This window comes from Helianthus annuus, chromosome 14 (genome assembly GCF_002127325.2).
Source record: "Helianthus annuus cultivar XRQ/B chromosome 14, HanXRQr2.0-SUNRISE, whole genome shotgun sequence".
NCBI classification, from domain to species: Eukaryota; Viridiplantae; Streptophyta; class Magnoliopsida; order Asterales; family Asteraceae; genus Helianthus; species Helianthus annuus.
In genome coordinates this window covers 90330750-90348770 of record NC_035446.2, presented here as the reverse complement: position 1 = coordinate 90348770, position 18021 = coordinate 90330750, and the positions used below count along the sequence as shown (strand labels likewise).

General features: G+C 40.2%; 2 non-coding genes across 2 annotated transcripts; both read right to left on the bottom strand.

The window, feature by feature from the left end:
* Positions 1-1861: 1861 nt before the first annotated feature.
* On the bottom strand, positions 1862-1968 carry LOC118486966. The gene has a single exon (XR_004880133.1). It is a non-coding gene; the product is annotated as a small nucleolar RNA R71 (small nucleolar RNA).
* Positions 1969-17639: 15671 nt separating this feature from the next.
* On the bottom strand, positions 17640-17799 carry LOC118486820. Its single transcript, XR_004879988.1, has one exon. It is a non-coding gene; the product is annotated as a U1 spliceosomal RNA (small nuclear RNA).
* Between the last annotated feature and the right edge of the window lie 222 nt (positions 17800-18021).

The following is an 18021-nucleotide window of genomic DNA, read 5'->3' as shown; positions in this document are numbered from 1 at the left end:
TTTTTATTTTTAATCTTTTGCACTTTTTATTTGGTTTTGTATTAATGACTTTAATAACTAGTTACTTATGTTGAAGGTGATCTTTCCTTATCGTTTGTCCGTGGTGTCTTGGCATTATTTTACTGTCTATATAAAATAAAAGATTTTCACCATTCATATCTCCACGGTCTATATGGAGGTATGTTGGCTACCTGGTCGGGGGTTAAGGGAACGGTTTGGTAAGGGTCTTGCCCTTGTTCAGCGTTTAGAGGTCCTGCTTGGGACCTAGGTCAAATTTAGTAGGATCTCCTTCAATGCCCATAGGTATTGGATGGCGGGGATCCAAACTCTTTGACCCCCTCATAAGTTAACTACTATTAATACTATAACCCGGCTATTTAGGACTGTATCCCTGCTGACTCAGACTACTTAGCCGAGGGTAACGTCACCGCCAAAAGCGGGGCCTACCATAATTTGCATTAATAACTTAATTCATTATCTTTCAATAATCCGACCCTTTAGGATTGTATCCTTGCTGACTCAAACTACTGGGTTGAGGGTAACGTCGCCTTCAAAATAGGGGCCTACTACAATAACTAAGATAATCTCTTAAACAAGTGCAAAAGTGCGAAAATAATCAAAGGTTATACTAATACACGTGTCGGATCCAAGTGATTCATCTTGTCTATCTGTTTTTATTTTATTTTTATTTTTCAGCATTTAGTTAGTTTTTATTTTCTTAGTTTAAAACATTTTTCTAACCTTTTTGATTTGATTAGACGTTGAGGATAAACCGGTATTAAAAGCTCTTGTGTCCTTGGACGACCTCGGTATCTTACCAACACTATACTACGTCCACGATGGGTGCACTTGCCCATATGTGTGTTTAGTGTTAGTAAATATCGTGTTTTATAAATTTAAAACTTGGCTAAAAGTGTAAAAAGGGCTTAAATATACATCAAAAATTATATACACACCGACACACATCAAGTTTTTGGCGCCGTTGCCGGGGACACAAGGATTTTAAGAAAGTTAGGAATCAACGGCCTAATCATATTTTTATTTTTCTTTAATTTTTTTAGGATTTTTTTTAGATTTTCAGCTTCTGCAGAGCTCAGCACGGGGCCGTGCCTGGTCGGACACGGGCCGTGCTCAGCAACGTTACTGGCAGTTTTTGTTTTTCAAGTTACAGAAGGCTGACCACGGGGCCGTGCCGGTGCAACACGGGGCCGTGTCCAACTTCCAGTAACTGGGATCTGAAAAACAATCACTGAAATTCCGACCACGGGGCCGTGTTCGCTCAACACGGGGCCGTGGTGAACCTTCTGACCAACGTTCTTTTCTGTTTTTATTGCAGGACTTGGAACCCGACGCCGTCCTCACGTAGTGTATGAGCTCCAGTTCCAATAAAGACATAAAGGAACCGCTAGAAGAACCCGAACGCTTTCTCAGAAAAAGGTTAAAAGCCAAAAACCAAGAGAAGGTTTCGGGTGATCCACCCCCAATGGCGGACCAACGTACCCTCATGGATTATCTACGGCCCACCGTAGGTAATCTAGGCGCCGCTATCAATGCTCCGAATGTCGAAGCCAATAACTTCGAACTTCGACCGCATTTGATACAAATGCTCCAAAACTCCGCAACCTTCCACGGGCTTGCGGACGAGGATCCTCATCTGCATATAACTAATTTCTTAGAAATATGTGATACCTTTCGGATCAATGGAGCATCAAACGACGCCATCCGCCTCCGTATGTTTCCATTCTCACTAAAAGACCGAGCGAAAGCTTGGCTCAACACCCTCCCAGCTGGATCAGTAAACACCTGGGATGAACTAGCCCAAAAGTTTCTATATAAGTATTTCCCTCCTTCTAAAACTGCTAAATTAATGGCTGAAATTAATACATACTCACAAGAGGATGAGGAATCCTTATATGAAACTTGGGAAAGGTTCAAGGAGCTATTACGCAAGTGTCCCCATCACGGCCTCGCAATATGGCAACAAGTATCCACTTTCTACAATGGATTGTTGCCACACACTAGGCAGACACTTGATTCTAGCTCCGGGGGACTTTTAGGTAATCGACGCTCAAATGAAATATATAATCAGATTGAGGAAATTGCTCAAACCAATTTTCAATGGCACACTCCCCGGGGAAATAAGTCTATTGCCCCGGGCGCCCATAAGGTCGACGAAAGCACCTCTTTACAAGCCCAAATCGAGGCCCTTTCTTCAAAAATAAAAAAATTAGAAATGACAAAAACAGTCTCGGTTATGGCTTGTGAAGGGTGTGGTGGGTCACATGAAAATTGGAGTTGCATGAAAGAAACGGACGATCAACAAGAAATGGTAAACTACATTGATAATAGACCTAGGCCGTCGGGTCCTCCAACGGGAACTTACAACCAAGGATGGCGAAATCACCCAAACCTTGGTTGGAGGGAAACCGGCAATAGTAGTAACCAACAAACCCAACGAACAAACTTTCAGCAATCAAGAAATGAGTCACAAAATTTCACTCAACAACAAGGTGGACGAGAAAGGCTCGAAGATACTATATCTCGCCTCGTCTCTGACACTGATAAGAAAAACTCGGAAAGATTTCTACAATTAGAATCTAATTTTAGGAATCAACAAGCTAGCATTCAAAACATAGAAAAACAAATAAATCAACTAGCACAAAATTTTTCCGAGAGACCGCAAGGCGCATTACCTAGCAATACCGAAACAAACCCAAAAGCGCAAGTTCACCTCATCACACTACGAAACCGCACCGTAGGACCTGCAGAAGTATCTCCACCAACGGAAGAAACAATGCCAACACATCTGCAGGAAAAGAACTCTCCCACATCACCAGAGCCTACCAAGGCTCCGCGAGTTCCGTACCCCGGTAGGTTAATTCGTCAAAAAACCAATGAGCAGTTCGCAAAATTCGAAAGTCTGTTAAAACAATTGCATGTCAATATTCCTTTTATCGAAGTCCTAACCCAAATACCCAAATATTCTAAATTCATGAGGGACTTCCTTACACATAAAAAGAAAATTGAAAATTTGCAATTAGTTAATTTAGGCGAAGAATGCTCTGCCCTCGTTCTCAATAAACTACCCCAAAAGAAAATCGATCCCGGAAGTTTCACGATTCCATGCTCAATAGGGGAATCACCCGTTCGCAATGCCTTGGCCGACTTAGGGGCTAGCATTAACCTCATGCCCTCATCGATGTTCAAAAGGCTTGGCTTGGGAACCACGAGCCCTACAAAAATAAGCATACAACTCGCTGATCGATCAGTCAAGTTCCCACAAGGTGTCATCGAGAATGTCTTGGTAAGGGTAAGCAGATTTGTTTATCCAGTTGACTTTGTCATACTCGACATGGAGGAAGACACCGAGGTCCCCCTTATCCTAGGGAGACCCTTCCTTGCCACAGCACAAGCAGTGGTAGACATGAATGACGGGACACTGACTTTGAGGTATGGGGACGATGAGGTGAAATTCGGAGTTGGGAAGAAAATAGAGGACGACGACCCAGTCAATTACATGAAGGTTATTGATTTAAGCTTGGATGCCGCTCTTCGACGGTGTAACTTGGGAAGCAAGGCACTCCACTCAGAAGATATATAACCAGGAATCGGGTCTAGCCAAGGACCCTTATAAACGTGGCGCACCACGGAGGCATTCCGCGGATTTATCCTTAGTTTAGTCTAATCTTTTAGTTTTTGCAGAATAAAACACACTCATGGTGGTAATGGATGAAAAATGGAACGAGAAAAATGGAACCATGCACGAAGAACAGAGCAACCCGACAAAAATCTCCATCACAGAAGGCTCAACACGGGCCATGTCCAACCAACACGGCCCCGTGCTGAGCCCCTGCAGAAAATCACCCAGTTTAGGTAACTTGACACGGGCCGTGTTCAGCGGACACGCCCCCGTGTCCAGGCTTCTGTTTCAATTCTGTCATTTTTTGTTACTGGCACTTGGCCACGGGGCCGTGCCCGGTGAACACGGGGCCGTGTCCAGGATGCCAGTAACATAAATCTTTGCTTTTTAACACACTTTTATACATTCTAATCAACCAAAAACATTATTTTTGGACACATTGAGGACAATGTGTAATTTAAGTATGGGGGGATGCTAAAACCTTGAAATTTTGCAAAATCCTAAACACAAGCCTTACACAAAACTCTATTGAAACCGCTAAACACCCCAAATTTTTTCAAAAACTTTTTCATTTTTTTTATTTACTTATCTTAGTTTAAGTTGGGAATAACAAGTTCTAAAAAGGTTATATTTTTACAAGTTTACAACCGATAGCGTCGTGATAAAAAAAGGAACCAACATAAGAAAATTATGAAACCGTATAACAAGTCTAGTTAAAAATTCGATTATATATGCTTGGTCACATTAAAAACCCATTCTCACAAAAGTGAGTTTTGAGCCTTTATTGAGCAGAAAAATACACATATTTAGATTAAATGCTCATTTTTCGTTTCTTGTGTGAATAGCCGCTCGGTCCTTACAAATCTAGAACTTGCCACGACGATACATTCCCGGTCCTTACCAACTTAAACCCAAGTAAGTAAATGATGGAGGCATTAGGACTAACCATTTTTTTTTCAAAACCATTATTTTTCATTTTTTTTTACCTACCCAAAATCCCCCTAGATAGCCCCTTTGAGCCTAAACCTTTCATTTCATTACCCCAAAACCCTTTTTACCCACCAAAAACCTTTTTATTTTTTTTTATTTTAGTAACAAGTTCGCTTTTTCGTAAACATCACCTTTTTATGTGACGATTGAAAAAAAAAAAAAAAACAATGATGAAGTCAAAAACAAACAAAAAGCTATAAAAGCTTGTTTGAAGAAATACTTCAAAATAAAAAGTCACTAAAAACAAGGTACGTCACGAAAACCGACGCTTGTTACGATTTTCGCCCTTTTTAGTAACCACTAACCAACCACCCACCTTTAAACCCAAGCCTTCACCCAAAAAGTTCTCTTGATATTTACAAAGGTAAAAAGTTAAAAAGGAGGAGGATTGATTGCTTGGCAAGCCTATGGAAGACGTAAGTTCCGTGCCGCTCTCGAGTGATTCACTAAAATATACACCTTCGGCCGAGTGTTGAGTGATCTCCCGTGAGGTATGTGAACTTGTATATAAATGGAATTTTAATAAGGCATGCTATGCCCAAATAAGTAATTCATCTTATGAAAAGTTCAAAATAAATCATGACGAATAGGATTGTAAATAAATAAAAATAAAACCTATAAAAACCTTGGATTCCCGACACTCTAGGACAAGCTATAAAACTTCTCTTCTACCTATTCCATTTGGGAGTGTAAGCCACATTTAAAGAGTTTTGCTTGAGGACAAGCAAAAGTGCAAGTGTGGGGTATTTGATGTGTGTAAAATGCAACATATAAAACACATCAATTAAGGCATAAAACTAACCCTTTTTAAGTACTAATGTTGGAAAAAGAGTGTTTTTGTCTTCCTTTTGTATTTTCAGGATGAAATGAGCTCAAAATCACAAAAGAAGCAAAAAGACCACTAATTCTACCATAAATACAAGAAAAGGAACAAAAGTGGACTGCCCGGACCCTCAACGGCATCTCCCAAGGCAAAAGAGAAAAAACAGAGTCTGAACACGCCCCGTGTCCAGCGAACACGGGGGCGTGCCCAGGAAGCAGCAGAAAAGACAAACCAGTAGAAGCTTCCATTGCCCACCACGGGGCCGTGTCCAGCGAGCACGGGGGCGTGGTGAAAGTACAGCAGGCGCATTAATTGTAATTCGCAATTACAATTAATGAGGAGAGAGAGTGTCAGGCGGGCACGGGGCCGTGTCCAGCGGACACGGGGCCGTGTCCAGCCTTCTGTTCAGCCTATAAATAGAGGAGCTTGGCTTCATTCTCTCTCATCCCTTGGCACACCACCTCTCTCACACCTCATCCACCACCCACCACCACCATAACACCATCATCCACCACCATCATCCATTGTCCATCGTAGAGTGTGTGAGTCGTCTCGGGATCCAAGATTGATCGTAAGAGTTCTTGACAATCAAGGCCATGTTTGCCTAAGTCTCTTACATCACTTGGTGAAGACAAGTGTTTAGTATAATACTTTTTATTTTTAATCTTTTTCACTTTTTATTTGGTTTTGTATTAATGACTTTAATAACTAGTTACTTATGTTGAAGGTGATCTTTCCTTATCGTTTGTCCGTGGTGTCTTGGCATTATTTTACTGTCTATATAAAATAAAAGATTTTCACCATTCATATCTCCACGGTCTATATGGAGGTATGTTGGCTACCTGGTCGGGGGTTAAGGGAACGGTTTGGTAAGGGTCTTGCCCTTGTTCAGCGTTTAGAGGTCCTGCTTGGGACCTGGGTCAAATTTAGTAGGATCTTCTTCAATGCCCATAGGTATTGGATGGCGGGGATCCAAACTCTTTGACCCCCTCATAAGTTAACTACTATTAATACTATAACCCGGCTATTTAGGACTGTATCCCTGCTGACTCAGACTACTTAGCCGAGGGTAACGTCACCGCCAAAAGCGGGGCCTACCATAATTTGCATTAATAACTTAATTCATTATCTTTCAATAATCCGACCCTTTAGGATTGTATCCTTGCTGACTCAAACTACTGGGTTGAGGGTAACGTCGCCTTCAAAAGAGGGGCCTACTACAATAACTAAGATAATCTCTTAAACAAGTGCAAAAGTGCGAAAATAATCAAAGGTTATACTAATACACGTGTCGGATCCAAGTGATTCATCTTGTCTATCTGTTTTTATTTTATTTTTATTTTTCAGCATTTAGTTAGTTTTTTTTTTCTTAGTTTAAAACATTTTTCTAACCTTTTTGATTTGATTAGACGTTGAGGATAAACCGGTATTAAAAGCTCTTGTGTCCTTGGACGACCTCGGTATCTTACCAACACTATACTACGTCCACGATGGGTGCACTTGCCCATATGTGTGTTTAGTGTTAGTAAATATCGTGTTTTATAAATTTAAAACTTGGCTAAAAGTGTAAAAAGGGCTTAAATATACATCAAAAATTATATACACACCGACACACATCACAGCTGTCATGAGTTCTCTAAACTCTTCACACATTTTAGTACATGTGCTTCCAAAAATAATGTCATCCACATAAATTTGGACGATCATTAAATCTTTCCCACTCCATTTAAGAAACAGTGTTTTATCAATGGTACCTCTTTTGAAACCATTTGAGAGAAGAAAGTTGGAAAGAGTTTCATACCAGGCTCTAGGTGCTTGTTTCATGCCATACAAGGCTTTGTTTAGCCTGTAGACATGATCAGGATAAAATGGATCCTCAAAGCCAGGAGGTTGCCATACATATACCTCTTCTTGCAATGTACCATAGAGGAAAGCACTTTTGATATCCATCTGAAACACCTTCATGTTGTGGTTGACAGCAAAGGCCAGAAACAGTCTGATAGCTTCCAATCTTGCAACAGGGGCGAATGTTTCATCATAATCAATCCCCTCTTCCTGTCTGTAACCTTGAACCACAAGCCTGGCTTTGTTCTTGAGAACAATGCCCCTTTCATCTGTTTTGTTCTTGAAGACCCACTTTGTACCAATGGGACTGGCCTCTTTTGGCAGTGGTACAAGCTCCCATACTTGTTGTCTCTTGAACTGTTGGAGCTCCTCTTGCATGGCTTCTACCCAGCTGTTGTCTTTTAGTGCCTCTTGGTACTTGACTGGCTGATGGAGTGATAGAAAACCAGCAAAAAGACAAATGTTTTGGGTTTGGCTTCTTGTGAGCACCCCTTCATTGATGTTGCCAATGATTTGATCAGGTGGATGAGATCTCAAGAAGATTAAATCTCCTTGATATGGTATGATGGCATTTGTTGGTGAAGGCTGCAAATGTGTATCATCTGAGCTAACCACTGCTGGTGACTTTGATGACCCAGCAGTGGCTTCAAAAGGTGGTGGAATGGGTGGTAATGGAGTGGACCACTGCTGACTTTTATCCACTGTTTGAGGACTTTTGTCAGCAGTAGTAGAGGATATGGAAGCAGTGGTGGATGGGCTACTTTGATCAACAACTGTTGATGTAGCAGTGGTTGAGCTTTCACAGATGTTTTGAACAACTGATGCTTTCCCTTTGGTGGCAGACCTTTGAGGGATGATGACTTCATTCCCATAGTCTGGTGTTGTATCCTCTGATGGACCTGCACTGTTAGTCTTGACAGCAGTATTTTCAAATGTGAATTTTTCAAGATCAAACAGTTCAGCAGGATTTGCTGGGATTTTCATTGATGAAAGTTCATTGAACTTTACATCCAAAGTCTCCTCCACTACCTTGGTCCGTGCATTGAACACTTTGTAGGCCTTGGCAGTGGTTGAGTATCCCAGAAAATAACCACAATCAATTTTGGCTGCAAATTTTGAAATGAAATCTTTTAAGTTCAAAATAAAGCATGGGCAGCCAAATACCTTGAAGTATGAGATCAGTGGTTTGATTTTGTACAGAATTTCATAGGCAGTCTTTTTGTGTCTGGGGTTTATTAAAACTCTGTTCTGAACATAGCAAGCAGTGTTTACTGCCTCTGCCCAGAAAGTTAATGGCAAACCTGAATCTGCAAGCATGGTTCTGGCAGCCTCAATCAAAGTTCTGTTCTTTCTTTCAATAACCCCATTTTACTCTGGTGTTCTAGGGATGCTGTACTGCCTTACAATCAATTTCTTCACACAGAAGGCATCCAACTCCCTATTTTTAAATTCTGTGCCATTGTCACTCCTAAAGCTTTTCACTGGAAGATCAAATTGCTTTTCAACCTGTGTCACAAAGTCTTGCAAAATGCCTACAGTTTCATCTTTAGAGTGCAAAAAGAAAGTCCATGTAAACCTAGAAAAGTCATCAACTATAACTAAACAATATCTTTTCTTTTTGAGGCTCATGACTTGAACTGGGCCAAACAAATCCATGTGCAGCATTTGCAAGCACTGGGTTGTTTTGGACTCCTCAATGGACTTGTAGGAACTTTTATGCTGTTTTCCTTTTAAACAGGAAATGCAATGTTCAGGACATGAAAACAATTTTTGTGGAAGGCCTCTCACCAAACCATTTTTTGAAATTTCTGTTATTGTCTTAAGATTTGTGTGTCCCAGTCTTTTGTGCCAAAGTTCTGTCTCTTTGTTAGAGGCAGCTGAGAACAGACAAGCATCAGCTCTGGGACACTCTTTAGACATGTCAACAACATAAACATTGCCACTTCTTTGAGCAACAAGTTTTGTTTGACCATTTTTAATTATTGCTTCAATTTTTTTGACCATTTCTGGTCCAACAATCCTACAACAATCTTTTGTGAAGAATGACCCAAACCCTTTGTCACTCATTTGAGACACACTCAGAAGGTTGAATTTTAGATTGTCTATTAGATTGACATTTTCAAATTTTACATTGCCAGATTGCACTGTGCCAGACCCGAGAACTTTCCCTTTACTATTATTTCCAAAGGATATATCACCCCCACCATGGATTTTAAAGTCTTTGAGGAGGGCTTTACATCCTTTCATGTGCCTGGAGCCTCCACTATCTACATACCATAGACTATCAAAGCATGCAGAAGCTCCCTGCACATGAAGTAAAAGGATTAGTTCATTAAGGACTCCAAAGCCAACAGGGCTTTGGATGGGGTCTCAACAGTGTCTGGTATGGATGCAGTGTGATGGGCAGTGGTTAAGTCAGGGGTTTGGACAGTTTTAGTACTGTTTCTTGCTAACCACTGTTGGGGGTCTTGCCCAATCAACTGCTGGTAACCGAAAGGATGCCTATTCACTCTGGGTTTAGAGGGATTTTTGTAGACCTCATAAATGTGTGGAATCCTTTGGTAAGACTGTTTTTCCTTGCCCTTTCTGAATTGATTGGCAGGAGGTGCATCAGTAACCTGAACATCTCTTTTGACAGATGTTTGGTTCAGCTGTTTTGTGACAGCTGTTTGAACTGGCACAAATAGTGGTTGTTTCTTTGTGAACTTGACAGATGGTGAAGGTGCTGATGAACTCAAGGATGTTTTAGCCATGTACTCATTCTTCTTTTCATTGAAGTTTTTGAGGTACACACATGCCTGAGTTTTATGGTTTGTTTTACCACAAACACTGCAACTTTCAGCTGAAGTAGTGACACTTGTTTTGGTTAAGTCATAAGCTTTTAGATGGAAACAATCTTTTGTTAGATGGTTTCTCTTCTCACAGAATTCACAAAACAAGTTATCAATTTTCTCTTTCTTCTTCCTCTTTTCAGACTCCTTTGTAGCAGAGGTTTTGACCACTGCTGGAATATCCTTAAGAGGAATGACTTTAGCTTTTGGAGCCTTAACACCATCAGTTGATGTAAAGTCCATTGGCTTGAAGTTTTCAAGGATATCACACTCATCAGACCATCTTGGTTTAAATTGATGATTTTCAATCTCCTCAAATGCAGAGGGACCCATTGGTCTGTCAAGTGTGATTTTGTTACCAAGTTTGTCAGTGATTTTCACTTCTTGGCCATCCTTGTTTGTTGGGATGAACTCAATAGTTACATCAGTGGTTGAAACAGATTTTTCAAAAGCAGTGTTTTCATCATCATGTTTTCTATAACCAACCCCAAATTTTACATTGCTTTTTATCTGTTTGTCAAGCATAACCTCATACCCTTTGCATGATTCCACCCATTTTTCACAAGTGATCTGGGTGGATTCTAACTCCTTTTTGCAAACTTGGTATTTTTCTACCATAGTTTGGAGTTGGGTTTTGGTTATGCTTTGCTCTTCTTTCAAACTGCTAATCTCTTTTTCTTTTTCAGTCAACTTGTTTTTAAGTTCTTTTAAAGATCTTTCAAATTTGACTTCATCAGTTAAGATTTTGTTCCTAAGGTTTTCATTCACCTCTTTGATGTTAGCAAAAGCAATAATGCAATTGTCAGAACATAGTTTTTCTAGAACTTGAGGTGATACCTTGGCAGCAGCCATCATTGCACAATCACATTTAGGATTTTCTTCCTCATCAGCTCTCTCTTCTTCCTCACCAGCCTTTTCATCTTTCTTGTCTTCTTCAGACCATAGATCTGTCATTGGTTCAATCAGGGTACCTGAACTTTCTCCCAGCAGTACTTCATCAGTCACAGCAGTAACCACTGCTTCAGTCACCTCTTCCACTGTTTCAACCTTCAGCTGTTCCTCCTCAGATTCAACCTCCTCCTGTATTGACTCTAATGCCATCAAACAAAATTCATTGTGAGAAGAATCATTTGAAGCATACAGTGCAAAATTTTCATCATTAAGATTTTCAGGCATACTGCTCCAGTTAACAAATTCTTGACTAAAGAAACTTTGTTGTTCTGGTTGTGTAACTACTGGAGCAGTAGTTTGAGGTGCAGATTGCACTTGTGCCTAGGGAGCAGGGGTTTGAACATATTGGATCTGTGGAGCAGCTGGTTGGACATAATGCACTGGCATAGGGGCAACAGCATAGTGAGCAGTGTTCACATGTGCTGCTGGGGCATATTGAGCATAGTGCACAGTGTTTTGATTTTGAGGTCTAGGATTTGAACTAGGGTGAGTGACCATGGGACTAGATGTTTGACTCCTACATTCCCTAGCAAAGTGTCCCAACCTGTTACACTTGTAACACTTGATTTTCGATTTATCCAACCCAACCCTTAGGTTCCCATGTAGACCTGGAAATTTTCTCCCAGTTCTCTTATAAAACTTGCTAGTTCTAACACTTAGCAAGGCCAGTTGGTGCAGGATGTCCATTTCCTCTAGGTCAGTGGGGTCGAAATGCTGTAAATCATTGAGTTCAAAGCTTAAATTGTCTGACATCTGGTTTTCATTTGCAGTGAATGCATAACCTGTAGAGTGAGGATCAGGGTTATTAAAATTTGCACCAGCAGTTATGTCAATGTAGTGATCATAACCCTGATCCTTACCACTACCACCAGATTCTTCTTGACCCAGAAGAGCAGTGTTACTGAATGAATAATCATCAACGGTTTTCCCTGACTCTTGTAACTTCCTTTTCTGGTTCAACTCCCTTTCAAAGGTCAGGAGTCGACCATGGAGTTGGGTCAAGGTCAGATCCTTGAACTCAGGTGCAGTTCTGGTGACAATAGCAATTGTGTCCCATTTTTCTGGCAGTGATCTGAAGAACCTGCTATTTTGAGTCGAGTTTGTAAACGTGACCTTAACAAGCCTCAGTTCACTGATGAGACAACTGAAACGCTCAAATTGTTGAGTCAGTGATTCACCTTTAACATGACAAAATGTTTCATACTGTTGGTTCAGGATTTCCCTATTGTTTTCTATGACCTCTTCGGTACCTCCAAACTGTTCCTTAAGTGCGTCCCACAACTCTTTGGCACTGTTACAATGTAACAGTCCAGCATATATTTCGTTGGGGAGCGCTGATGCAACAATACTAAATGCTTTAGCATCTAGTTCAAATTTTTGATAAACCGTTTCAGTATAATTTTCAACAGGTTTAGGAACTTGTTTTTTAGCATCTTCAGCGCTTGGCACTGTAGGAACATGAGGACCAAAGATAACAGACTTCCAACAACCTGTGCTTTGTTGAGCGAGGATGTGACCCATCCTCCTCTGCCAGATGTTGTACTCATTTCTTTTTAACATAGGTGGTTTAAAGAGCGAGCCAATGTTGTTTTTATCGTCCTGAGATTGTGACGTCATTCTTGTTGTTTTACAAGTACTGAGAAATCAACTATACTGGTGATTAATCCTTACTCTGTTTTTCAACGACGAACAAACGATCAGTATCAACTGTTTTGAGCTGAACTATTTACGTCAAAATGATTGTTAAATCAAATTTGACTGTTCTAGCTCTGATACCAATTGTTGGATCTGAGTTTCCTTTTGATTGTATTTTTGTTTGTAAAATAAGATGGAGATGAACGAGTGTGCAGCGGAAGTTAAGATGAACACAAACTTTGTATACAATCAAATGAGAGTAATACTTTTAATCAAACATCTTTACACAAAGAACCGAATGATTGAATTTATTTCAATTACGATTACAATGATGATGAATGAATGCAAACTCCCCCTCAGCCAGAGCTCAGCAGTTTGTTCGTGCAAAGAAGACGAATGATGTGAAGAGCTAACAGAACAGTACAAAGTACTGTACTATTTATAAGCACTTGCAAACTACTGAGCATCTTTAGCTGACGTCACCATGAAAGTGACATCTAACCTCCTAACAAACTCTAACATCTGATCTATACAGACACTGCTTGTGTTAACTACTGCTATTACATTTTATTACATAACAGACTATAGAACAACTGCTGCAACCTTCTACTGCTGTGAACCCAGCAGCACTTATCCGGATCAGCAGTGCTTGATTCAAGGCAGTAGATTGAATCAGCAGGACTTGAGTCTTCATCAGATCTTTAATTGAGCAGCAGTTATTGGTCAGCAGTTAGTAAGATCAGCAGATAGGAGGTCATCAGTTGTTGTAATCACTTTCAAGGGGAGAGATATGTATATCAGCATCTGCTTATTCTGAATCCACTGAGCTGATCCAGTTTTGGCTTTACTTTATCTGTTCCTCTGATAGGGTTCAATCCCAACAATCTCCCCCTGGAACAGATAATGCCAAAACTCTTCATTATTGTGGATATTTTATTGCCTCATCAACAGCTCCCTTATCTGGCCTTTAAATTGCAATTCAAAGTTAAGGGCATCTGTATCTTCATCATCCCTGCTAAGTGGAAGATCAAGGAGATCCTGCAAATCTTCAAGACTCAGACCAAGAGCTTGTTCCCTTGATATTATCTTCACTTCTCCACCAGACCTGAGCAAAGTCAATACGCGGGTCTGTTTGTCAGTTGCCCACTTTTGTATTTTTGAGCCTGGTGGGTTTCTTGGGAGATGCTTATTTGCAGAAGTATTTGGAGAGGCTGGCCGGTTCATCACTGGCTGAGCAGTGGGAGCAGAATTTTCTTGTTCAAGTTCTTCTTTCAACGTTCTTAACACGCCTTCTTTTAAAACTATATTGCCCGAAAGAATATCTTGAACTGTCTCAGCTCCTAACTGGCTTTGTCTCCTCCTTTTGTAAGAGGAAGTAACAGCTGGAGCAGTGGATCTCCTGATTTGCAGCTTTTATGGTCCTTTTGAAACCGCTGCTTCAGGATAGTCAGGTTTTTGAGGGATTTTAGGATCTTTCTTCCTTATTTCCTCCAACCTTTTGTAGGTTGACCTGACCAAATCTTCCTTCCATCTAGCTACTTGTCTTTTGGTGCCAAAATCAGCAACAACCAATTCTTCTTTCATTCTTTTTAGTTCCAACTGCTTGTCAGGAATATTTCTTTTGAATTTTGCCCAATCAGGAGGAGTGTGAGTGACTTTCCTTTTTATCATATCTTGTATTCTTTTTGCTTCAGCTTCAAGCTCAGGAACAGTCCACTCTTTATACATGTGTCTCTCTCCTTTGTATTTCTTGTAAAACATGATGCTTTCAATGTAGTCTTTCTTCAGAGTTTCAGCAGCTCTTTCAGAAATTTGTTGACTAACATTCTTTGCAAAACGTTCTAGGGAATTGACTTGTGTAAGCAGATATTGGTAGTATCTTGAAACTTCTTTGTCAGATTTCCCTTGTGAGTTTCTTTGTGAGATATCCTCTGCTTGTTTGGCCTTTATCTTCAAATATTCATCAATGTTTTTGGGCCATGGATATCCTTTGATTGAGGGAAAACTCCTTTTGGCAGGGTCATCCTCAGTATAGAAGGATTTTATCTCTTCTCTGACAGCTTCTAGTTCAAGAGGAAATTGAACACCTGCAGGAGGTAAAGGTTTGTGCATTGGAACAGAAGAAAGTGGAACTGGTTTTGGTATATTGACAAGAGCTAAAGGTTTTGAAGATGTTTGTGGTGGTGAAGTGACATCATCTTTAGGAGTTAGCCTCCTCCTCTTTATTTGAGGAGGGACTGATGATGTTTTGGATGGAAAGGTGGTTGTAGTAGCAGTGGTTTGTGATAGACTAACAGCTGTTGAAACAACTGGTGTTCCAACCACTGTTGTCTTTACAGCAGATGTTTTAACATCTGCTGTCTTCTGCCTTTTGACAGGAGGTGATTGTGATTTTGGTGGTGATGGTGGTAAAGCAGTAGATGAAGTGTGTGTTGAGGTGGTGTGTGTTGAAGTGAGGGCAGATGTTGAAACTACTGAGGTATCAACAGCAGTTAATACAACAGAAGTTACAACACCTGTTTTGGGAGGTGGTTTTTGAACAGGCTTTGAACCCCTGACCGGAATGGATTTGGGTAGCCTTACTTTTCTAGTAGGCTTCTTCTTTTCATCAAAAAGATTTTCATCATCTCTTGACCCTGAAGTACCCTGATCCGGATAATCCACCTTGGCTTTCTTTTTGGCCTCTCTATCCCTTTTTAACAAACACCAGACCTGATATTATGTTTGCAGTAAGCAAAATAAGTAGATTTATGGAAAGTCCAAAGAAAAGTCACTGGGAAGCGGCGAAACGTATTCTAAAATACATTAAAGGAACCCAAGAATTAGGAGTTACATACTCTAAAGGAGGGAAGAAACATTTGTTGGATCTGAGTTTCCTTTTGATTGTATTTTTGTTTGTAAAATAAGATGGAGATGAACGAGTGTGCAGCGGAAGTTAAGATGAACACAAACTTTGTATACAATCAAATGAGAGTAATACTTTTAATCAAACATCTTTACACAAAGAACCGAATGATTGAATTTATTTCAATTATGATTACAATGATGATGAATGAATGCAAACTCCCCCTCAGCCAGAGCTCAGCAGTTTGTTCGTGCAAAGAAGACGAATGATGTGAAGAGCTAAATGAACAGTACAAAGTACTGTACTATTTATAAGCACTTGCAAACTACTGAGCATCTTTAGCTGACGTCACCATGAAAGTGACATCTAACCTCCTAACAAACTCTAACATCTGATCTATACAGACACTGCTTGTGTTAACTACTGCTATTACATTTTATTACATAACAGACTATAGAACAACTGCTGCAACCTTCTACTGCTGTGAACCCAGCAGCACTTATCCGGATCAGCAGTGCTTGACTCAAGGCAGTAGATTGAATCAGCAGGACTTGAGTCTTCATCAGATCTTTAATTGAGCAGCAGTTATTGGTCAGCAGTTAGTAAGATCAGCAAATAGGAGGTCATCAGTTGTTGTAATCACTTTCAAGGGGAGAGATATGTATATCAGCATCTGCTTATTCTGAATCCACTGAGCTGATCCAGTTTTGGCTTTACATTATCTGTTCCTCTGATAGGGCTCAATCCCAACAACATTTAATGGGGTTCAGTGATAGCGATTATGCCGGAAATGTAGATGATAGTAAAAGTACCTCAGGTTATATTTTTCATCTAGGGTCAGGTCCTATATCTTGGCAGTCAAAGAAGCAAAAAGTGGTGGCACTGTCATCAATCAACTGAAGCTGAATACATGGCTTGATCCTTGACGGGATGTCAAGCCTTATGGCTTAAAGGGATCTTAGATGATCTGCAAGGAAAAGAAGATTATGCAATTCTAATATTTTGTGATAACAAATCAACTATATGTCTAGCCAGAGATCCAGTATATCACGGTAAAAGCAAGCATATAAGGGTCAAGTATCATTTTATTAGAGATTTAATCAAGAAAAGGGAAGTTATCGTTACATTCTGTGCAACAAAGGATCAATTAGCAGATATTATGATGAAGGCTCTCCAGCCAAAGGACTTCATAAGACTGAAGGAACTACTGCAAATGAACCTGAAATAATCAAGCTTACGGGAGGGTGTTAGATGAAGAATTATAAGCTAGATTATATTAATATTATTGTTATGTTATTTAATTATTAATTAGCCTAAGTTTTATATGGCGGTTACAGCCGCTGATATACATGTATATATTCAAACGTATATTCATATTTGATATTATCAATTCATAAATATAGGAACAAAATCTCTCGTTCTTCAAAACCCTAAATCAGAATTCTAACGATTATTAGAATTGAATCAAGGTCAAAAGAATTGTGTGCACGCACAAACCCATGGCTCGGATAGCCCGACTACTAACGCTCAGGGCGAGTCCTCTAGTTCATCCGAATCCCAAACGTACCATCGTGCCCATCCACTTAATTTCCTGTTGCAAGCACCAGAGATGCATGAACATGGTAGATACTAGGACCTCGTGGAACCAAGGTTAGTGGGTAGGGTGACAAAAGATGAAGCTAAGAAGCTAGTCAATGTGATCGCAATGCTAGAAGGAACGTTCCCAGTGGGAGCGCCACGGTTGGAGTCTTTAAACTTTTTGAGGTTCTATAGAAGGCGATTCACCGAGCCTTAAATGGTTGTAACAAGGGCAGAGGTCGAGATAACGAGTTGTTTTATGGTGTCCGCCATCAATAGTAGTGGCACGAGTGTGTCCCCAAAGTTGTTTCCGTACATGTCATCACAACAAGTTTCCGGAGCCAGATAACAATTCGAAAATACTTATATGTTAATTCTGTACTCTTACCACTAAAATCAATTTATAAGAAGTTTTTACATAATTAAATAATAAAAACAACATTGGTGCATGTTCGAAAAACACATTTTAACCCCGCAAACAACAAATAATCTTTTAGACAGTAGGGGCTCACGCGAACGCAGGCCCCTACTACAACAACTAATGACCTAGGCTCGAACACTTGGGCCGACTTTAGGCAGGCACCCTTCCCAAGTGCAATGGAGGTCACCAACAAGGCCATGGACTTTCTTGATCATCGAGAGAACCCGTCTAGGTAAGTGAGTATTTAATTGGCCCATTTCATTTTTTTATACATCACTCTCTTTTGCTTTGTCTCCCCACCGATGTGGGATAACCTCTAAACTTATGAAAATTGATGTGAATAAAAATAAACTCTCTCAATAATGGACAAACTATGAAAAAATGAAGTGAAAATAACCAAGGCTAAAGCGGTCTGGTCCTAGCTTGATCTCGTCATTTATATAATTTTGGCCGGTTAGGTCG